Raw genomic sequence first — 23,723 nt, forward strand, 5'->3', positions numbered from 1 at the left:
GCAGTTAATTCAGAATTTTTAACCTTAATCATGTTGTTGCCTGTGTAAACAACTGATATAAAAATCTGCTTTTGTCATTGGAATGAGTTGAAAGACTACAAAGAATGGAACATAACCTCTGCTTAATTTATGTGTTTTGTCATTAAATACCTTGGCCTGGGTCCATCTAAATCCTACAGACAACAGTGAGCCTGGATATCTCTGTATAATCTGTGTTTTACGCAAATCAGGCCGGCGGCAATAGGTCATGTATAAGCTATGGATACAAACCAATGTTTAAAGAAGAATGCACAGCATCTACTGTGTGCAAAACAGATATCTGAGAATACAGAGATTGTTGGGAAAATTCAATGTCAGATTTATCTTGAAGATCATCATATGTATTATTCCATTCTGCCCAATAAGAGAGTTAAAACTGTGGTGGCTGGTTCCAGAGCATATCCTTTGATAGTCTTAAAGGTACAGAATGGACTTCTAGTGGAGGTTTGAACCACACCCACTCTAGTTTGCCCCCAGGTAGTGCAAGATGGTTTTATTTAAAATAGCCTGTCATTTGAATAAGTCGATTTGATCTTAGGGTTGCTAGTCACCAGGTGAATGAAATGGAGGATTTAGAGAGTGGAATCTATGGCATCATGTTCCCGCTGAACTCCCTCCCCTCCTCAAACTCTACCATCCCCTGCATTGTCCTCAAATTTCCTGGAATGTCCAAAGAGGAAGTTGACAGCACTATTTGATCTGGTTGACAGATGGTAATCCTAAAATTATTTCACTTGGATATACATTTTTGGTTTTTGATGGCTGGAAGTAATGGTTCTGGTTTTAATTTTTGCATGAAATATTGAGAGTTAGCCTTGTTTAGAGTTAGCCATGTCTGAAAAAATATAGCAGAAAAATATGTAATAAATAGACAAGAGTAATCTGTGACTAATATCACAGCAGTTAGTATTTCTTTAACAGGACTTCTTAAGAGCAGTTTTGACATGTCAGCAGTTAGTATACATTATCTAAGCACAGTCTTTCTCAACCAAAGTTATGTTCTAAGAATACTCTCATCATCCCGTTTTTTTCCAGCAGATCCCATCCATAAATGTGTGTGAGAGAGCTCACTGGGGGAGAGTTGTAATGTAATTCTGCAAAGGGGGTCCAGAACAAAAGGTTAAACATATTGAAACCATTACAGACCGTGAAGCGAATCTGCCAAAAGTTAAGTATTTGGGAGTCAACGTAGACAAAAGACAATGTAATTTGACACCTAATAACTGAGGATACATGGCCAAGAATAAAAAGAGATTTGAGTTATTGGTCCAAATTTAAAAAAAAAAAAAAAGGTCAGCAAGAATAGCAACATTTAAGATGAAGGGTTTTACCACGCGTGAACTTTTTATTCCAAACCATACCGTAAGAATGGAAGAAGATCCTAGGTAAGTGGCAAAGTGAAGTTAATCAATTCATATGGAAACATAAAAGACCGTGAATTGCTTTTAAGTGCTAACCTATCTGGAACTCATCTTTTTGTGAACTGGTCATGTGATTGCAGGGTTAGAGTTACCACAAGTCTACTTAATCTATGGAGGCATTCTTTCATCACCATTCAAGTGTGTAACGTTTTATGTTCCCGTAGTGAACTATGTAAAGCTAGAAGTGTATGGTAATGAATTTTTCAATAACTTATCTTTGGACCTCTTTTTAAAGAGGATATTACTTTATCTGAACTCATGTGGACTTTTTCTAGCTAATTTCCAGTGGTTTTTGGTTGTCTGTTTTACTATCAAGGATTAATTTTACAAATGTTTGTTTTACTTTTTTACTTACTTTCTTATTCTTATTTACTTTGGGGATAATTTTTGAAGTCACTGGATGCTTCCTTAGTCAGAGTGGATTCACCAACTCCTAGTACGGCACTGGGCTGTCAGATTTGGTTTTAGTGTGGTTTTTGCTCGGTCAGGGCAGGATTAGAAGGGTAGCAGCTTCCTGTTTTCTTCTTTGTTGAAATTTTTAGTCACATTTTGCAGGGCAGCAGAGTTCTGTTTTCTTTTTGTTACTCGGTATTAATATACTAATATCAAGTATGGGCTACTATTGTTTTTGAAAAGCAAATAAGTAGTGGCAGTGATGTGTGTCCTGTGGGCACCTCTGTTTTGGATAGCGTTTCACAAGTACTGTTGGAGATTATTCAATTTTTGCAAAAAGGATGTTCACAATTGGATTTATCTTGCTCAGAGTGCCAATTTTGTCTCAATAAAGCATCTCACACCAGTTGCTTTATCTGATTTGAACTTGTACACCAGATGGAAATAGGGCTGGTTGATAGTCTTAAATAAATAGCATCGATCATTTGAGGATATTCTGGCAAATAGCATGGGTTAAATGAGTCTTGGAACTCTTGAGATTCCATGACCCACTTAAACTATGTATGTCAATGTTTCTCTGGGAGGTTATATGGTAACAGTATCAGGCTGGCCAGTTAGGGCTACTTTATTAATATGTGAAGAAATTATGCTTTGCTCAGTGGCCAGAAAAACAAATGAATGTAAATGTAAAGTGACAATTTGTTATGCTACCTATAGGCTCTGTTGTAGGATTTGTAGTTTGTAAATATGGAAAACTACTTTATCAAATATTTCATTTTCATGTCTGAGCTAAACACGGCCATCTTGTAGGGAGAGGTGTAGAATATTTCTTCAGAAACTCTTTGTGAAAATGTTCACTTTTCTCTGCTTTGTTTGGTATCATTGTACACACACAGGTTGCCAACCTCCAGCTCAGACCTGGAGATTCCCCAGAGTTCCATCTGATCTCCAGACTACAGAGATCAGTTCCCCTAAAGAAAATGGCTGCTTAGTGGGTGAACTCAATGATGTTTTACCCTGCCCTTGCAAGGCTCCACCCATAAATCTCCAGGAATTTCCCAAGCCAGAGATGGCAACCCTAACATGCACTTAGCTGTTTCTTGAATACATCCTCCCACCATGTTCATGGCTTCTATGCCCTTGCCGAGCAAGTCACAAGAAGAATCTGATGACATCACTGTGGGAAGCAATCACATTTCAGCAAGGCACAGCTGGGTATTGTGTTACTGGGTATTGTGCTACTGTTGCACTACAGCAGTCATTCACAGTATAATCTATTTGGAAATTATTGCTGTACAGACAACCAGCAGGGGATGGGGAGTGAATTGTTTAGGAGCAGCAAGGAGGCCCACCCAACTACAGTGATGTGTCTACATCACTGCCCACATGACCCAAAAGTGCCTTTACCCACGTCCATGACAACGGGGTGATGCTTTGGTATTTGGGCAAACACTCTATGGTAAATTTGGCTTCGACCATAGGGATTTTGTCTAAATACCAGAGTGCCACCCCTTCTGGAACACATGTCAGCGATGCAGACATGTCACTGCACATAGGAGGATTTCCCCTCTTTGACAGGGTAGTCTCCCCCTGCTGGCCAGCTGATCGGTGGTGGGGAAGTGGAATCCGGCATCAGTGGACCCCCCACCTCCATCAGGTGTCTCGAAACCCTATTGCTGTAGCACTACTACAGAATAATTACTAATGGTGTGTGGATGCAGGTAGAGCTAGAAAGCACATGAAAGAAAGGCCAATGCAAGTCAACAGGCATACAGTTTTGTCAGTAGTTGTGGAATATTTAATTAAAATATTTATAAAGTGACCTTTCTTTCAATATTGTGATATGTATTTTTAACACTGGGGCAGTATCCCTTACAAAACAAAGTATGCATTTATGACTCAGCCTTTATTATTATGCATCTGAGAGTTGTTTATATGGATACTGTCTGGATTCATTTTTAGCAAACTTGTTGTGAGTCTCCTCACCTTGAGATGACCTCTGCTATCTGGCCAGCAGAGAGGCCAAGTATCCCACTGGCCTCAGAATTGTGAAGGAAGAGGGTAATTCTAGGACCAGGTCTTCTTTCTTCCCCAGACTAGCCCTCCTGGGTATCTTGGCACGTTTTGTTGCCTCCTTTCTGGCCAGGTGTGATGTCTTCCCATTTATAGGATTCCCTGGCCCCAGTCACCTGCCCTGTCTTCTTCCACCAGCTCCACTTGGGAAGCCTTGTCTTACTCTTCCCCCCTGCTGCCTATTTCCCTGCCTTGCTCTTACCCCTTGCTGCTCAGGGCTGCCTCTTAAACTGTCCCATTCTGGCCTTCTCCAAATCTAAACTCAGCCTTGCCTTCTGACCACACCTTCCCCTTGGCTCCATGCCTTATTCCTGGCTGTGTCAGAGTGATCAGCCTGAGTCCCAGCAACCTCCTTCTCCCAATCTTTCTTGCATGGGCAAGTCAGGATAACAGCTCTCCTTAGGTTGGGTATTTGGATCAGGGTTGACCAGCTGTCAGCTCCCAAAACTCTCAACAGACAAATCTTAATATATATATACTAGTAAATAAGCTTGCTGCAGGCTTAATGCAGCTGGCGCTAGTGGGGCTGGCGAGGCGCGCTGGGGCTGGGGCGGCTCAGGCTGTGCGGCGCGGTCTTGCGGCGCGGCCTACCTTGCGGCCCACCTTGCGGGCAACGGAGCAGTTCTGTGGCCGGGTGGGTCGGCGTCGAGGCGGTCGGAGCAGCGCTGGAGGGTGGGAGGCCGGGCGAGGTGCAGGGACGCGGGGCAGTGGGCGGCGTCGCAGGCACGGCAGCGGGCGGCGGGTGGCGTTGCAGGGCGCTGCCAGTGAGGGCCAGGCGTGGCGGAGGCAGCGGCAGGGCCGCGGCAGCTGGCGATTGGAGGGCGCACCGTGAGGGAGCTGCTGTCCGGGCCGCATGGCAGTGTGGAAATGGCGGCGGGCGGCGTGAGGTAGGGAAGCAGGAAGGGGGCGTGGCGGGAGGCATTTCGCGCCTCCTGATTAGTGAGTCCGGCAGCAAGGGACCAATTGCGAGCCACGCTCTGCGTGGCTCGCAATTGGTCCCTTGCCGCCGGACTGACACTCGGACTGACACTCGGAGGGCCCAATCGGCAGGCGCGAAGCAGGCGCCTATGGGCACCCTATGGAACCCTTCCCCATCATTAACCGATTATTTAATCCGCTCCGCTAGAAGTGGGTTAAAGATATTTTCAAAACACAAAGTTGAGTTATAATTGACCCACAGACAACTTCACATAAAAATTCATATCTTGTGATAGATTAGTGATCCACATAGATTTGTAGATATTTCTCTCTAAAACTATACCGGTCATAGGATTTAGTATTTGGAAAGCAATTTATTTGATCTGCCTCCTTAAAAGAACCTGAAATTAGGGAGAAGCATTTGAGAGGCCAAGCAGCATTTAGAAAGTTTGCAAACTTTACCTTTCATGCGAGAGTAAAGAGGGAGAACAAATAATGTTTATTTTCTCCACCAAACTGAACCCGCTGATACTTCCTTTATACTCTTTGGCAACCTGCCCATAAAAAGCTCATTCTTCATTCCTAACATATAAAAATCTGCTCAGGAAGCAAACAACACTTCTGGCAGCTGGGAGTTGCAATAACATTCTACTTCAAACTGCTTGTTTCAATCAAAGCGCTAACTTTCCTAAAGTCAATTGTGTCTTCAATCATGCTTGGTTGAAGGAGGCTGGGATTGTTTTGAATTTAACGCTTTTCCATAAAATAATGGAAACTCTGATGTTACCCTCCTTTCTTTATTAGATCTCAGGCCATATCTGTATCAAAGTCATTTCTGGTCAAGAAACGACTTGGTTTTTCCCCCCTTTCCTTGTTGACTTTATGATGACATTTAGGGCAGCTTCTGATGCATCTTCAACCTTGGCAAAATAGCAATATCACAGTGTGCCATATAACCCCTGTTCTAGGTAATGTGCATTCAAATATATAGCTTCCATTTGCAGACTTCTGTGGATCATTCTCATTTCCGTCATCTGGACATAAGTTAAGGCTCTAGACCCATCTTCAGACCTTATTTACTGCTAGGAGAGCCCTCCCCCTATATTTGAGCTAATAATTACAAGCGTTCCCCATAAATTTAAAAAGATAATGTTTTCAAGAATTCTAAATTAGGATGTTAGATTACAACGCACACTTAAGTTCCCAGTTCCACTTGGGAATTGTAGGGACAGCAGGCGGTCACATTAATTAACTGCATGATGCTTCCATGTAAATGATTAGATTGTAGGACTGCAGTCAGCTTTGGGAGACTATAAATTACTAAAATTAATAAACTTTGAGCCATTTCAGCTATCAGAAAAGAATATATATATATATATTTAAGTGAGACTAAGTACGAATTTATAGTATTGAAAATCTAAGCATGCAATATATGCCTGGTCTACTGTATGCCAGCTCTGAAGGCTTAAAAGTGAGAATTCCGTTCATAATTCTCAAAAGTGAGAATTCAGTTCATAAACCTCAATTATGGTGCTGAATTCATATTAAAAAAAAAAAACAAGTATTGCAACCCAGGAAAATTCATATTATAATCCCTTTGCTTGCAAACTTCAGCAAACTTAGTATGTCTAAGAAACAATGACCCAAAATGATAATCTTAGCTCACTCTAGATAGGTCCAAGTTGAAATTAATTTACTTCCAAAATATTCCTCTGCAACAGTTCTGCAGCGTCAGTAAAATACAGCTGTTTTGCCAGGCCTATGGTTGAGGCCTAGAAGTTCGAAATTCTAGCTGGCCTCCCTGCTGTTGTAATATATACAAATGGCCTCTAGGGGGCAAATTACTGCTTTGCAAGTCTTAGAGTTTGGACCCTGCAAGGGTCCTGTAGAGCAATTTGGAGTTGAGTAAGCCATTATGAAAGGCTGACTGCAGGACGGCCCAGCCAGAGAGAAACTGGGCCAGAGAGCTGAATAAAGCCATTTGCAAGACTGCAGCAAAGCTGAGGTGTCCTATGTTCACAATGCTACACCTGCCTAAGTACATTTGATTAATTTCCATCTGAGAAACATATAGCCTGCCTCCTCTCTTTTACAGCAAGGATTTATCATCTAGCACGGTAGTGTTTTTTGTTTTTATGCAATTTTAAGGAAGCCATTTTTAAAGTAATTTTAAATTCAAGACCTGAGCAGTTTTTTTTTTTTTTTGAATTTTAACATGCTTGTATTTTGATATCTTGTGTCTTGCCCTGAGCCATCGAGGGAGGTCAGGATAGAATGACAAAATTAAATTAAATATTGTTTTTCAGAGGCTTTCTGAATACTTTTGAACAGCCCTGAATATTTGATTGCTATTTGACATTTGTCGTATATTATTTCAGTGTTTTGTATGTGATAATCTAAATGCCAAGGTATTTAATTCTTAACAGTATTTTGTATTTGATAGTTGCCATTTATTGTCTGACAGCATTTTCTAGTGGACTATGTGGCATGTGTTTAGTTGTTTACCATATTAAGGAAGTTAATTTCTGATGCTCAGCTGAGCAATCAAGAGTTCCTAATAGGTCTAAAACTCTCAAACTCTAGATGCTGGGGTAAATTTTCAGATTTTAAAAAAAATGTTAATTCAGGTTTTGAATTTGAATATCCACATTCAAAATTAGAATAGCACAACTGGACATCTCAGTAAATATAAAATACTATGAATACTTTCTTCATGTTAAGTATTGTTTCTTGCTCATTTTCTCTAAGCACATTAATCACTTAAGTAAGATCTTTTATAATCAGTTTGCTTGAAAGAGATAATTTGGAGATGTTTACTCATAATGTCTAGGTCAGGGGTAGTCAAACTGCAGCCCTCCAGATGTCCATGGACTACAATTCCCAGAAGCCTCTGCCAGCAAATGCTGGCAGGGGCTTCTGGGAATTGTAGTCCATGGACAACTGGAGGGCCGCAGTTTGACTACCCCTGCTCTAGGTAGTAGGACTGCTATACACATTTTGATGTGGTTGCTAAGATCAGAGTTAAAGCCATCGCTACAAACTAGCAGTGAACATGACTAAATTTGAACATATGCCATTCAGAACTGTCATTGCCTGTAGGGATAAGCGAATGGCTCTGACTCTCATTCTACATGATGCTGTGACTTCCAGGAAGCTTGGAACAGTAGGACCTAGATTCAGAACTTGATGAACCTGAATTTGATCTCCAGAGGAAATCCCTGAAAATACAGGCTACATCTCTCTGGTTTTCTGCTTTAATTCTTAGAATTATAACAAGGGACAATGCAAACTTATTTTCAAGGAAAATGAAAGATGCTTCCATAAGACTACTGAAATTTCTCAGGCGAGGTTTAAGAATTCCTAATTTAACCTAAAGTTTTGACATTAAAGGATACCATTTCATATGTACACATTTGTATATTTGCTTTCTACAAGGTGGTATTGTGGCTTTTTCTAACACATACAAAGGAACAAGTAAAAGAAATGAGGGCAAGAATGAGATGGTGCTCTGCATTTGATGGAGATACAAATCCTCAACTAATTCGTAAGCTTAATAACTAGAACATGCAGTATACACCTCCTTACCACATTGATACACTGCTTGTTAATTTCTCCTAATAAAAATGAAACAATAAGAGTAAGGTTGGAGGTACTGATTGAGTGGGCTGTTGCTCTTCACCTCACATGGAGGTCATGGACCGTGCTCTAAAAAAAAAAGCACCTTGTTAAATGTCAGAGTCTAGTGCTGCTAATTGCCTGCCTTGTTCAACTGGGACTGTCCTGGAATATACACTAATAATTCTGCAAATACCTTGACATGCAGTTGTAGTAAACAAGCTTAGAATTTTGAAAGCGGGGAAAAAATATCTGGGTCTGCACTTGGCTATGTCTGGCATTTCTGCCTCTTTCACTTCCTCTCGCCATAAGAAGCACTCTGTGAGGCTGAGATAACATTGGAGGAGTGGGGAATCAAATCCAGTTCTGCAGATTAGAGTCCACTGCTCTTAACCACGATATTATACTATGCCAACTATCACAAACAGACATACACATACATGTGCATGTGACTGGGAGTTTGTATTGGGAGTCCCAATCATCCCCTTCTGTGTCCCAGAAATTGTTAAAAACCATGAAACATGAAAGTTTAACAAATGCTACCATGTTATCAAGATGCATGCAAAAAGAGCAAGAGCCAATTTGATTAATTCATTCTGATTGCACCATTTCTATTTCCTGGTCTTTTTATTTGTAATTTATTTAGCACAAAAAAACCCTCCTTGTGTTGAAGGTAGTGACTGTAGCTAAAGAAGAAGAAGAAGAAGAGTTGGTTCTTATGTGCCGCTTTTCCCTACCCGAAGGAGGCTCAAAGCGGCTTACAGTTGCCTTCCCATTCCTCTCCCCACAACAGACACCCTGTGGGGTGGGTGAGGCTGAGAGACCCCTGATATCACTGCCCGGTCAGAACAGTTTTACCAATGCCGTGGCGAGCCCAAGGTCACCCAGCTGGTTGCATGTGGGGGAGTGCAGAATCGAACCTGGCATGCCAGATTAGAAGTCCGCACTCCTAACCACTACACCAAACATGCCCCTATGCCCGAAAAACAACAGGGTACAACTGTGTGTTGGAAAGGAAGCCCCATGATTTCCTTATAGTTAGTGTGTGTAGTGTTCTGGTACCGGTCATCCTTTAGGCAGTGTGTGAAGTCATGTAGTTATGTAGCAAGGGACATGGAATGCCACCGTGGCATTCTACAGGGATTTTTTTTATTGGGAGCCCAAGGGCTTTCCTTTCCTCCCCCCAGTAATACTCTTTGCTATGCACGGATCTTTGTATGTACAGTTGTGTGTGTTTGTGTGCAATTATTTCCCCAAGCCCAATCTATACCGGTTGTCTTTACTGAGGTGCCGAATACCTGCCATTTCCTGCCCCGCAGTCCTTTTCTTCTGTCTGTCAGTAATTTGGTAGTGGAAAAGCCCTTAGGTGAAGGCTACTATGCTGACAAATGTCATCCCAGTGGGACAGCTCACAAAGATGCTACAGCCTCGTTGCATGTATTTCTGCTGAAATATACTTTCCTCAGAAACCAGTGGAAAATAAATGTGAGTGAAATGACAATAAATGCCATTTTTGAAAACTAAAATGGAGGGGGGAAATGTGGAAGAAGAGATTGAGCACAACTAGTTCCCATGGATATATGGAAAAGGTTACCGACACTGGTCACTTGAAATTACCCCAGAGAGTTGCAAACAGGCAACCTGTTAGTTGTTTGAAGGTTTAATGCAGTTGCTTCTGTCTGCTGAGTTGATTCAAATATTGTTATGACAATGTAGAATCCTCCTGGGGTAGACTAGCCACTAAAGCCATTGGGGATGGCCTAGGGACTGTACCCCTCTGCCATGGGTCACCTTGACCCCAGGGTGGCCCTTCACGAGGGGAACAGCATCTGTCACTGGTGGTCCTGGCCTCCCTGAAGACAGCAGCCATTGCCTTGTGGGAGTTGCTGATACAGCAAGGCAGGCGAAGCTTCCAAAGGCCCCCACAAACAGCAGCCACAGCCCCACACAACATACGCAGGAGTGAGCAGGACAGGATCTACAGCATTTCCGTTCCCATTTGATGAAGATGCAGCGAGCCTTCCCCTCTCCCATTAATGGGGAGATAAGCTGATGCAATCCTCAGAGTTTCATTGGAAGGTTGATAGCCACGGCGCATCTGACATTTCCCTCCCACTCCCTCAGTCAGTGGTAAGAGCAACAGCAAGACTACGGCCTCCATCAGGGAGATAGGGTGGGGACTGCGATGAATCTGCTCTTTCTTTCCCCTCCTTTGGAAACAAATTTCTTTTTCAGGTCTGTCTTTGCCTCCCTATCTTTCCTATGACTTCCCATAACTGCTCCAGTATTAATATTTGCAGAAAGACTCTGGACAAGGTCCATGAGAGGGGTCCCCACAAACTTTCTATCTATCTATCTATCTATCTATCTATCTATCTATCTATCTATCTATCTATCTATCTATCTATCTATCTATCTATCTATCTATCTATCTATCTATCTATCTATCTATCTATCTATCTATCTATCTATCTATCTATCTATCTACCTACCTACCTACCTACCTACCTACCTACCTACCTACCTACCTACCTACCTACCTACCTACCTACCTACCTACCCACCCACCCACCCTCTATCATCTATCATCTATCATCTATCATCTATCTGTCTATCATCTCTCTGTCTATCTATCATCCATCTATCCATCCATCCATCCATCCCGCCCTTCCCTACGGCTCTGGGCGGTTTACATAAAACATTTTTGAACATTCACATAGAACACTATCAAAATCAATATAACAGTATAACAATATGAGGGAGTGCAATATTCAGATCTGAAAGGATGATATTATAGCATTCAGAAGACCATGGGAAGAAAACACTGAGAAGTGGGTGCCACTTGAGTCAAGTTACATATGATAAAGTCCTCTGCATAATTCTGCTTTCCTACATCCTAAGTGGCTGTCACTGTAAAAGTGCAAGGCTGAGCAGAGTTATGCCATTCTCAGCCCACCAACTAGAATGGTGTAACTCTGAGGGGGTGGTAAACCTCCCACAATTTATGGAACACAGGTTTAGCATATTTGTTTGCTGCGTTGTCCTGGAGAGATTTGTAGCTGCGAGGGAAAGGGGGAGCAACTTGTGAGCTCTTAAAAAAATGTTGTATTGTTTGGCTAAACAGCAAGGCCTACATAAATAAACTTCTTTACAGTACAGAGAAATGAAAAAAAAAAAACCTCACCTTGAAAATCGCAGCTTATTGAAAAACTGCTCTTGGGGTTCCATTTATTAGAATGAAGCCATTCTGTGATAAATGCCTTTATAAACGGATTTTATTTTTGTACAGGGAGGGAACATGAAGTCAGTTTCCTTTAGTCTTGAAGGAGTTCCTACAGTTCAGGAATTCTTTAGGGAAATTTTGCTTGCTTGCTCTTCAGTTCATTTCCTCTGTTTGGCCAATAAATGTCAGGGAGCAGGATTCAAGGGGCTGGTGTTAACCTTCAAAAACTGATCTTTGGATCGGTAATTTATTTAGCAAAAAGAAATTGTATTTGAATGACTGCCTAATCCTTTATGAACTCACCTGACCACCACAGTCATCACTTTGGATTCCCATGTTCTGAGAATAGGTGAGTGGAGAGGGATGTCTCAGTCATGGCACCAAATCTTTGAAATTCTCTCTTCAGGAAGAGTCATCTGTCCTCTTCTGTTGCCATCTTACACCAGTGGGTGGAGAGCTTTTTTGGTTCATTTGGCATTCCATCAGAGATCCCTGCTTCCAGATTAAAATTTTAAATGCCACTTGTATGTCTTTGTACATGGTTTAACTGTTTTGCATTTGTTTTATTTGTTCAAATGAGGCATGCTTTGGGAAGAGGATTGATTTTCATGATTTTAAAATGTAATTTTACCATGTATGTTTTGAAAATTATCAGCCATTTTGGTGGCCCTTGTGAAGGTGAAAAGCCAGGATACAAATTCTATAAATAAATAAACAAACAAACAAACAAACAATTGAATCCCTGCCTCACAGCTTGTTCTATCACCAAGTGTGAGAGAGCCCAGTAGGGTTGCCAATGCTCAGTTGAAAAATTCATAGAGGATTTGAGGGTAGATCCTGTGGAGAGCAGGGTTTAGAGACAGGAAGGACCATAGTTGGCTCTGATGCCATAGAATCCATGCTCTACACCAGACATTTTGTTATGGAGAAATAAACTCTGTAGTCTGGAGAGCATTTGTGATTCCGGGTGCCCAGGCCCCACACAGGGTATGGCACAGTAAAGGTGGGGGGGGGGGGAGAAGCAGTAGCAACAGACTTTCCCCTTGCCCAAAATATCTTAGCACACTAGGAAGAGTACGAGTGCTTCAAGAACTATATCCAGCCTGTCTGGAATCAGGGCAAATGGTGGAGCAATGCACCGCAGTCAAAGAGAACAGGCCTATGTCTGGACTCAGACACGCTAACAACTCTCTGAGTGGGAAAGGGGCTGGGAAGGCAGGCAGAACTGCAGATGACCCCAATGCCTGGACTTCCTTATTTTATTTTTATGTATTTATGATTGTATTTATTGACTGGACCCTGCTTGTAGTACACCTCCAGGGGGTCTGGAGTAAGAACACCAGAGATGATGACAGGGCCCAGGTGTCATTGGGCAATGGCAATACCTGGGAGATGGGGCAAGTGAGCAGCAGAGAGCTGGACCATGGCAGCACATCTGGCAGTGCCATGGCAGGCTGAGGCAGAGCCCAGGCCTGGGAACAAGACAGCAGCAATAGCAGAAGAGCTGACCCCTGCAGCAGGGAACAGATGAGGGCTGAGAGTAGATGTCCCCTGCAGCCAGGCCAGAACAGCCAAGCTTGGGACAGTCATGAAAGATGTTCAGGGTAGGTGGGTAGGTTTGGTGCCCAGGACTGTGTCAGCAGGCTTCAGACTAACCCTCACAGTCCCAAGAGAATGACTGGGGAGGCAGCCATTCACTTAGGAAGGAGGCAGGGTCAGCAAGTGGAAGGAAGGAATAAAATGGGGGCCATTCCGCACGGGGATCCATGTTGCAAATTGTTTGCGGAACAAAAAATCGCCATTTTAAATAGTGGAATTCGTCATTATGCATACTTACCTTTGTAGTGGAATCCAGTTGCGTTTCTATCGTTTCCCACAGGGTTCCGGTCTTGGCAAAAATCGCTAGCCAGGAAGCGCTATTGCTGAGCTGTGTCCCGCCCCTGGCCGTCAAGCAGTTCCCTTTCCCTTTAAGGAAGGTTAAAAAAAAACACCCGTTGTAACGAATCTGCGTTGATTCGTTGCAATGGAGAGACCCATCCAGCTAGCGGGTGGTGTTTGAGCTGCCGTTTCATCGTTGCCACGCTCCCCCCGAGTGAAAAAAAAATCCCCCCCCCATGGGCACGATTTCCGGTCGAAAACAGTGTGAAAAATAAAGGGAAAATAAACCAGCAAACGGGCTCTGTGTTGCTTGTGCTTGGTGCCTTTAAACAGAGGGACTGCAGCCGGGGAAGCCTCACTGGGTAAACGAAGGCTTGCCGGTGCGTTGATCTCCGCTCGCTCTGAGAAAAAAAATGGTGATCGCTTCGCCGGAAGATCAGAGGAGAGAGCCAGGGGGAGGGACTTTGCAGAAACCGCAACAATGGTAACGCACAGAACTTTCCCGCTAGTATTGCAGATTGGTTGCAGGAGTGTAGCGCTTTCCGGAGGGTGAATCCACTTTTTGGGATTTCCCTGAAAGCGCTACAACGAAGCGCTTTTTGTGGATCGGTTTCAGGAGTGTTGCAGATTGTCAACGACATTGTGCATAACTGCAAAACTGTAGCGATTTCAATTAGTAACCATTGTGCTATTTTGGACGAATGCGGAACGGCCCTTGGACTCCTACTGACATGCTGTGGAGGAAGAAAGCCACTGAGTCCACGTCACAGAGGGGACCAGCTGGGGACCAGGTGGCTGAGAAAAAGAGAAGTGGGATGAAATAACTCCCTCCCCCCTCTTTCTGTGGGCTTGAGGGGGAGCTTGAGTGGGAGTTGAGGCTCTATGGTGGAGGGCGGCTCCCCCCAGGAGGGCAGGCAGGGTATGACATAGCCATTGCCCTTTGTATTAGCTGGGGAAGGGGATATATTCTCTGTGACCAGTCTAAGATGGGCTGAAGCCCTTAGCCATGTTCAGATTACTTTCCAGAGTTGCAGAGCCCTACTTTCAAGAATTGTTTGACAGATGACCCAAGTGATGTCATTCTGTATATTGAGTTGCATGGCCACCATGATATTAAATAAAAATGCTATGAGACATGCCAGTCTAAAGACGCGGTGCCAGTTGCTGTGTCAATTCATGTGATTTTGTGCTGCTGCAGACTGTCATAATGTGTCACTAAACTGTGTTTCCCACATCTCAGTTAATTGGAGGCACAGAGCCATGTGCTCATGTTTGACAACATATTGCACCACCACACAATGTCAAGTTTCGTATGTCTTGCTTTACTGACTGTGTAGTCTCTTGTGATTCAATTTACCAGAAGCAAGTGGTGCTTGGAAGGAAATACAGTGAGAGAAAAATAATTTTCCATGGGGTTTATGATGTCAACGGAGAATGACCTGGTGCATTGTGCAAAGTGCTGTAAAGAATAATGCAGTAATAGCCTTCAAACAAAAATATTTTAAATAAAGGAGCATTAAATGTCCTTTCCCAAAAATGTGTTTTTCTGGCCAGGATGTGAATGTGTTTTGAATAGCCGCTGTTTAGGTCAAGAATAGGGTAATATTATTTTATGGATCTGTTCTTCAGGTGGAAGATGCTGAGCAAGGCAGTACAGTGTGTATGTGCAAATCCGGATATTTGAGGCCATCACAGACCCTACTATTGCTCAGTCTTGTTGAATGCCATGTCCCTCTAAATGCTGACCACTCAGAAGTCATACAACTAGTTAGCGTGCCAAAGTCTTGTTCAATATCGGAAAGAGCTAATTGGGTGTACACTTCTTTTTAAGCGATATTTTTCAAAATATCTGGTATCTCTGAAAAATAAGATACTTTGGAGGGTATGTATTTGCCTTGAGTAGATCCTAATACACACTATTAGCTAGAGAAATAGATGTATCATCTTAAAACATACCAGTGTTATCACACAGAGAACAGAGAGAGCTGTCTATCATCCACTTCAGATTACTAATGTAAAACTGAACTACAAAAGTCATATAATATCTTTTCTTGTGTGTGTGTATAAAGTACCCTCAAGTCATAGCCACTTATGGTGACCCTAGTGAGGGATTTTCGAGACAAGTGAGAAGCAGAGGTGGTTTGTTATTGCGTTCCTCTGCAGAGTCTTCCTTGGTGGTCTCCCGTTCAAGTACAGACCCTGCACAGCTTGTGACATCTGATGAGACTAGGCTATTCCATGCCACCTTTCCTCCCAATACCTTTTATTAGGACAAGCAAAATGATAGAAAATGGTGTCCAAGCTTTCAAGTTTTCCAGACCTCTTTATCTGGCTGGAGGTTACAAACAAAACAAAAGTCTGATGAAGAGTTCTGGAGAACTCAAAAGGTTGCTCACTTGTGCCATTTTTGTCGGCTCATAAACTTATTAAATTAATTTTGTATTTGGAGGTGGTGGGTTCTCCATCTTTGGAAATTTTTAAACAGAGGCTGGATAGCCATCTGACGGAGGGGCTGATTCTGTGAAGGCAAAGGGGTGGCAGGTTACAGTGGATGAGCAATAAGGTTGTGAGTGTTCTGCATAGTGCAGGGGGTTGGACTAGATGACCCATGAGTTCCCTTCTAACTCTATGATTCTATGATTTTGCTTTAGGTGAACATGGCAATGTGCAGTCTCAGTGCTGCAATAAATACCTGAAATCTCTTAAGTGCCATCTGTTCATGAATCACTTAATACAGGTCATGAGATTGAAATAAATGTGCATAAAATCGAAGTCTCAGTATTGGCTGTATTGTGATTTTTTTAAGGCATGTTGTTAACAATATAACAAAGGGAAGTTAATGGCCTGTGTTAGAAGGAAAGGCCATTAGTAATATTAGCTTCTTTGTGTATTCACAATTGAAGTAGGGCCCATATTAATCTGAAAAACACACAGCTGTGTCCTAAAATCTCAGGCCTGTAATTTAAAATTAGCTCACTAACCAACTAAAGCTTTAACCATTTAATCAGTTCAACCCTTCAATCAGTTTAAACTTGCAATCTTAATATATACACAATCATTAGGGTTGCCAGCCTTCCAGGTGGCAAATGAAGATTTCCTGCTGTTACAAATGTTCCCCATATGATCAGGATCTGGTTCCCTTGGAGAAAATGGTGCTTTTGGAGGATGGCCCTGCCGAGGTCCCGCCTACCTTCCCCAGGCTCCACCCTGAAAATCTCCAGGCATTTCCCATCCCACAACTGGCAGTCCTCTTAATCATTGACGAGATGAGTATCCTGTCAAGTCTTACACTCATAGCCATTCTGGTTCAGTCTGCTTACAAGGCATGTTTCCTTTACTTTCTTCCGTTTCACGTCTCTTATAATAATGTAGCTTTTGCTTTAGGTATGTAATTTACTTAAAAATCCCACTTTGCACAGTGTTCCCTGTTTATGAGTTAAGCAGGTATAGTGCAGTAAAACATTTCTGGACTCCGTGCCACATTGCCTTTCCAACTCATACTGTGCAATGAAATTAATTATGGAGCCATTAAAGATGCCATCCAGTCGTGTTGACTGCAGTGTTCCGGAAAAGCCTTTGATCCTACCTCAGGCGTTGTGGCTGTTTGTAATGTGAAACTCCTCATATGGTTAGTTATGACATCCTGGTCAGAAGTTAATTGGTATTCCCAACCTTCCTTGCTTGCTTATCTGCTTCAATAAAATTATTCATCATTTTGCCCCTCCTCTTGAGTAAAGAACATAATGTTATAATACTCATCCCGTTAATTATGATCCATCTCTTTAATCTTTGCTCACACTGAGGTAAAATGTAATCACTCTTTATCTCTAACTACAGTAGAACCAGACTCTGTCAGGGTACTACCATACTGATTCACCCAATCAAATCTTCATAGTAAACTTTTAAAGTCCTGCCCGCTTTTTAATCTTTTATTTCCCATACCTCTGAATGTTTATTTGCACTTCAACCACTGTAGAAATAACAGTGTAGAGCCTTCCCTGTAAGAAGAAGCTGAAGAGTCTTATGAAATTATGCATGTGATGGAAAGAGTTGACTAAGGGAGATTTTACTCCCTCTTCTAAAATACTAGAATTTGAGGGCATCCAATGAAATGGATGGGCAGTAGGCTCTGGCTGGACAAAAGGAAATATTGTTTTACACAGAGAGTGGTTAGAATGTGGTATTCATTGCCAGGGGATGTATTAATGGCTGCAGGAATAAATAGATTTTGGGAGGCTAAGTCTTATCAAAGGCTACTAGCCCTGGTGGAACCTCCACATTCAGAGGCATTAAACCTCCAAATCTCAGAGCCAGGAAGCAAAACTGTGAGAAGACTGGGTCTCTATGCTTTGTGGTTGGCCACTGTGTGAGAAAAGATGCTGAACCAGATGGATGATTGGCCTGATCCAGCATTACTCTTCTTGTGTTCTTAACAGCCTAGGATTCACTCTGCTATTCTAGTGGGGAAATATAAATTTAAAGAAATAAAAGGAGACAATCTTTCAATAATCTTGAACCTGGATCTCAGTGAGTAGATGAAAGTATTTCTGGGTTGTATCACTTCAGAATGCATGTTGTATGACCCCTGTTTTTAAAAAAGTATCTTCACATTTTGGCCTTCTCCCTCAGAGGGCCATTTTCTGTCCTAAGGACATGGGTGGATGTCCTTATGGAAGACCATTCGATCATCTGAGCAGTCTCAAGTTAGACACTTCAGACATTGGTTTACTACCTCAATAAATTATTTCAAAGAGTTATTCTGTGGTCAAAAATATAGCAGTGAGAAGCATCTTCAAATGATATATAGTTTATCATAAGCTGAAGAAGGATGATGGTGAATTGTTTTGTTTGTTTGTTTGTTTTTAAGGGCTGTGAAAGTGGAAAGTGGTATGATAGAACATGGCTCCGTACTATTATCACTTCTATATGAGTTGATATGGCTGAGATTGCATTTATTATCCAGTTTTGTCTAAAGGAAAATGGGGAATGAGCTGGGAAAGGGGGGGGGAGCGGGTGATCGGACTGCCTTCTCCCAAGAATGCAGGGGTCTGAGCACCTTGTTTTAAAGCCAACCATTAGCACAAAATACATTTTAGGCTCCAATTATCATGTTCAGGGTCTCAGAAATGCACCCAGATGTAAATAAAATCCAAAAGAACATGAATTCCAAAAAGGGGGGGGGGATGCTGTATTGTTCTGCCGTTTCTCCATAGCAACAGGGCAGTGTTGATTTCTATTAAAAATGTATCTGTGTTGTGGCATTACCACACAGCGGAGGTGCCCTTTAAAAAAAAATCAGGGCTGGGGGAAGGAGAAAGTTTTAGTCCACAAGAAACCAGCTGTGCTGTGATTGGTGGCTTGCTGTGATTGACAAGCCAAGGAGCAAAGGAAGAAGTTTGTGTTGCTTTCCCTTGCAGCCTCTCTAGGAAAGGCCTCACTAGGAAAGTCATGACAGAGCAGAGGGAAAATGCAAGAGAGGTCTCCCCATGAGGAGGGCTGCAAACACGAGATTTGCCATCTTCCTGTAGGTAGGAAGCTATTCACATTTTACCTTCCGTGTAGAAATGGTCAAAGTTTTGATAAGATGGGGGGGGGGGGAATCCTCAATGCATTTTGGACATTTTGAAATTATCATCAGCTGTCTCCAATTTTGGTCAGCAATTGGAATGACTGAAGTCCCCCTTACACTTGCTACATATGTATTTCCAATGTGTAAATTTTAGAAGGCTTGAAGGGAAGCTGTGCATCTTGGTACTAGTAATTCATACACTGCTGCTCTAGCATTTGTCCCTTAAAAATTACAAAGTTCATGGCAGGAAGATTTCCTCAAGAATGTCTACTTCCATATGAAGGGTAGAATGACCCTGAGTACATTATTAATGTAGAAAATATCATAACATTCGTGGGTTTTTAGAGGGGGAGTCAATTTCCTCATTCTCTAGAACATAGTTTGTAATGTTGCGTTTTTCCCTTCATCTTTTCACACTGTTCAGGTACCGTTTTTCATCCTTTCCTGCTTCAGCACTGATTCACTATGCCATCTCATCCCCCAAACACACATGTCTTTCACAATCCTATTTCAGTTCTCATTACTGGGCTAACTACAAGCTATTTCCAGGTGCTACTAAAATGTCATAGGGAAATTGTTGGTCGGAGACTATTTTTGTCCCAAATGGTACACTGGGTTGGGTAGCACAATAGATAGACCATTTGTGTTTCTATCTTGAATGCAACACACAGTGCTTTTACTTGATAAATATTTTCAAATGCCTTTAAAAACAACTGTCACTATTTAATCCACTTCATGTTTTAGTCTTTCAGATTTCAAATAAAAAATAACTTTCAAAACAGACTTTTTGAACTCCCCACCCCCCAAGATTTGCTTACATTAATATTCTTATTTGCTAAAATTAGGTTGGATCCAGACTAATTTGGCCCTTTCCACTGACTCCCCCATCCCAATGCAGATCCCCATCTTTTCATTCCTCGAGGTGCCTAATGTCCCAGGAGCAGTATTACGTGGCAATCAGTGGGATGATGGGACGTCAGCAAGTTCCATTCGGCTATTACAAAATTTAGACTGGACCCAATCTATTGTGTGGGTTTCCCCCTTTTACTTCTGTAGCTTGAGTCTGTACATTTCATACAAACTGCATGCAAACATGGACAGACTGGTTAACCTGACGGAGACAGGAGCCCAATATAGATTCTGCATGCAGTTCCTCTAATGGATTGACAACTCTGTTTGCAGAAGAGGGACTGACAATTCCTACCAATTTCCCCAAACTTCCACTTAGCCCTCATGTTTTATGTGGGTTTTTGACGTTGGGATCCACCATGGGACAGCTTGCCATGGAAGGTGGGATATAAATTAAATAAATGTTTTCCCTGGGTTTTCATGGGTTGCAGCTAGGGTGGCCAACCTGCAGGCGGTGGCCGGAGATTTTCTGGGATTACAACTGATATCCAGGTGACAAAGATTAGTTCACCTGGAGAAAATGGCTGCTTTGGAAGATGGACTCTATAGCATTACACCCCACTGAAGTCCTCCCTCCCCAAACCCTGCCCTCCTCAGTCTTCACCTGAAAAATCTCCAGGTATTTTCAAAGCTTGAGGTGGCAACCCTAACTGCAGCAGGAGTGGGAGTGGAATAGGCAAATTCCAATCTGCAGCTGAAGGACCATGGCTTGTCTGTATAACTAAATTCCAGATTCTATTCCCGGGAGTTAGAAATGTATCCAGCTGAGGTTATCCTAATCTAAATTACACTGGCAAAGCAATTCAAGAGCTCTCTGATATTACTTCCCAGTATATTATATACTTCAAGTTTCAAGCAACTGGATTCCAATGCAGTGTTAAATGTAAGGAAACCTCCATTCTCCTCTATGTAAGGAGAGGGCAAAATGAAATGAAATAGCTGAATGCAGTTTAAACACATATATTGAATTCAGGTCAACCTATTGTTCGAAAAGCATCCATCTTTCTCTTTGCACCTAATCAAGGGTACTAAGGTTTCAGATATAGCATTGGGCATTCTGTTCAAGCAGCCACCTGGGGGACTTGTCACCCACTATTATGCCAAGAACTGTATTTTGATACAGTTCAAGCAGCTGTGTGTTAGCACTGAAGTGATCAAGAAGCCACTTGCTGAATTCCAGAATTCCCTTGGAAATCAGTGGTCATTGAACTCCGTGTTGAATTGTGGACCTCATCTATCAAAATGTATTGTGGCTCTTGTAATCTTTTTTTTTTCTTTCTGTGCCATGGGAAAAACCAAGAACTTTGCAGAGGTAGAATCCAAGCACATTGTGTGGCAGGATGGGCATATTCCCACGCCTCAAGAAAGACTCACACAACATTCAGCTTATTTTGGTGCAAATAGGCCACACCTTTATTAAGGAAACAGAGCATGGGCACAGCATTCTGTGGATCCTGCACTCTTGTGGCCAGCTAACCACAAGCCAGCCCATGGACAGAAGGAAATGATCACAGGGATGCAGCAGCACCTGCCTGGATCCCAAGTCCGCTGATCTGCTGTGCCAACAGGAGGTGGCAGCCCGTTTGAGAACCCAACTGAGTTCTCCTGCCACATATAAATGCAAGTCAGCAGGCCTCCCCCTATGGGGGACAGGTCTGTATCCACACAGCCTCTTATGGAAGTCCCCTCAGCAGGCTCAACCTCCTCCTGAAAGGATACATCCACATGCCCCCATACTGCCAGTTACAATGATATAATGAATTGGCCTACCAACAATGTGAAAATGAAACATGAAAGAAAGAGTGGGATGGGCGAAAAACTTCCTCACTGGCTTGGGAGGGGGGGGGGAAAGCAGCAGGCCATTGTATAGGCCCCTTTATGGGGGGCTCATTAATCTTGACTGCCTCACCCCTCACATGGGCTGCGAGCTCCCCCCAATTCCCATGGCATGACCAGCTTGTCTTCTTATTGTGCAGGCTCCTCCTGCTAATGCAATCTGTGGGCTTAAGTTATGCAGCGTCTGCATTTCTGTTTGAAACCTCAATATTTAACATGACCATGGCTGATTCTGCACTTACTTTGTTTTTTCTGTTGTCAATCTTGCTGAATTCAGGTCAATTTGAATCTGGGGTCCCCCCCCCAATTCAACAGAAAGCCTTCTGCCCTTGATTGGGGAAGCTCAGAGGCAGGAGGGGAGCGGTGGTCATGAAGTTGCTTTGTTTGTTTTTCTTTTCCTGAACTAGCAAGGGGGGAGGGTCAGGTGAAGTCCAGCTGGCACTAGTGCTTTATCTCTTCTCTTTTGACTTCCAAGCCAGGAGCAGCCTCTGAGAACGAGGCAAATCTCTGTTGAGAGAAGTGTGGGCTTCTGGGGAGCGCAGTCACTTTAAAACCGGGAGGAAAGCTTTGCTACGTCAGCATTGCAGGCACGGAGCAGGAAGTTAATTCGCAAAAAGCAGAAATCTACACTTATACTGGTGGCTTTCAAAAGCAGTTTTTCAAATATGGCAACTTATATCCGCTCTGGAATATCGTGGGGGAAAGGTAGAGTCACTGCTGATCAATCATGTATTTTGCAGAGGGAAAATTTGAAGTGCCCCAAATCAAAATAGAAATTGAATTCAGTGCAGAGGGGAGGGATTTATTCGGGCTGGAAGTGGATAAAATGCCCCGTGCAAACTCTACCCGTGCTATCACAAGGATGCCTTTTTAGATTATACACTCCCAATTTACTTTGAAAACAGTATGAGTAACCACCCCTTCAAACTGAATTAATAGCATGTATAAGTAAGGTGGGGTAGGAGAATCAAATCTCATATTTTTCCCTCTTAAGAAGCTAATTTGTTTATTTGAATAATTGATACCTATCCCACTTTTTATCTCAACAGTGGGACTTAAAACTGCTTGAGATTTCCGTAAGATTACAGATTTTTAAACATGCAACCCCCTTTTTTTGACATGCAGTCCCAGTGAATGTCTCAAAGAGGGCAACACTGTGTCTGTGAAATTTGCTATCTAGCTGAGTATGTGTATTTTAGGGATGCAATCAGATTTCTCATCCCTGCTGGGTCAAAAATGCCTGTTTTGGTTTGCATCTCTGTTATGGGAATTGGATTCAGGAGTATTTTTTGTTCCTTCCCTTTTCTGTTTTGTAATTTCATATTTCCTCCCATAAAATGCGAATGCCATGTTTTTGCATGTCAATGACCCATTATGCACGGGGGAAATAACGCATATTCGGGGTGGAATGGCGGCGACTAAAATCACGGATAATCACGGATAATGCACGGTGCTGGCTGCAACCGGCCGCCGCTTCAGTGCATCCTGCCGAAAAAGCCGCATTAGTGAAACGTGGAAGAAAGCGCAACCAGAAGTCACGACCGGATCGCCGCGTGCATAATCGGTTACTCTGGGTTTTGCTGCCGTTGTGCCCCGTCCCGTGCATAACCGGTGTGCGTCGCGTCTTCCCCCTCCGCGTTTTCCATGTGATCCAAAATCGCCGGTTCGGCGGCCGTGCATAGTGGGCCTACATGTCTAAATTACCTTCCTTGGATACGTAAATTGAGTATACATTGCACGCAAACATATCATCAGTCCTAGCAATCTAAAATGGGTAGGCTGAAATCTTTTGTAGTGACAACATATGGAAAGACAAATTTCAGAAAGGGTAACTGTCTTGCTCTGCTGC

General features: G+C 42.7%; 1 long non-coding RNA gene across 3 annotated transcripts in view; it reads left to right on the forward strand.

Annotated features, from left to right (window-relative positions):
• Positions 1-6,897: 6,897 nt before the first annotated feature.
• The window catches only part of LOC143836771 (uncharacterized), a 174,392-nt gene continuing 157,566 nt past the window's right edge, over positions 6,898-23,723 (forward strand). For 2 of the 3 annotated variants that reach the window (XR_013230725.1, XR_013230724.1), the window contains exon 1: positions 18,976-19,084. This is a non-coding gene — a long non-coding RNA (uncharacterized LOC143836771). Of the gene's footprint in view, positions 6,962-18,975; positions 19,085-23,723 lie in introns of those variants that run through there. The other variant, XR_013230726.1, reaches the window with a different exon arrangement.

This window comes from Paroedura picta, chromosome 4 (assembly GCF_049243985.1).
Source record: "Paroedura picta isolate Pp20150507F chromosome 4, Ppicta_v3.0, whole genome shotgun sequence".
Taxonomy (NCBI): Eukaryota; Metazoa; Chordata; class Lepidosauria; order Squamata; family Gekkonidae; genus Paroedura; species Paroedura picta.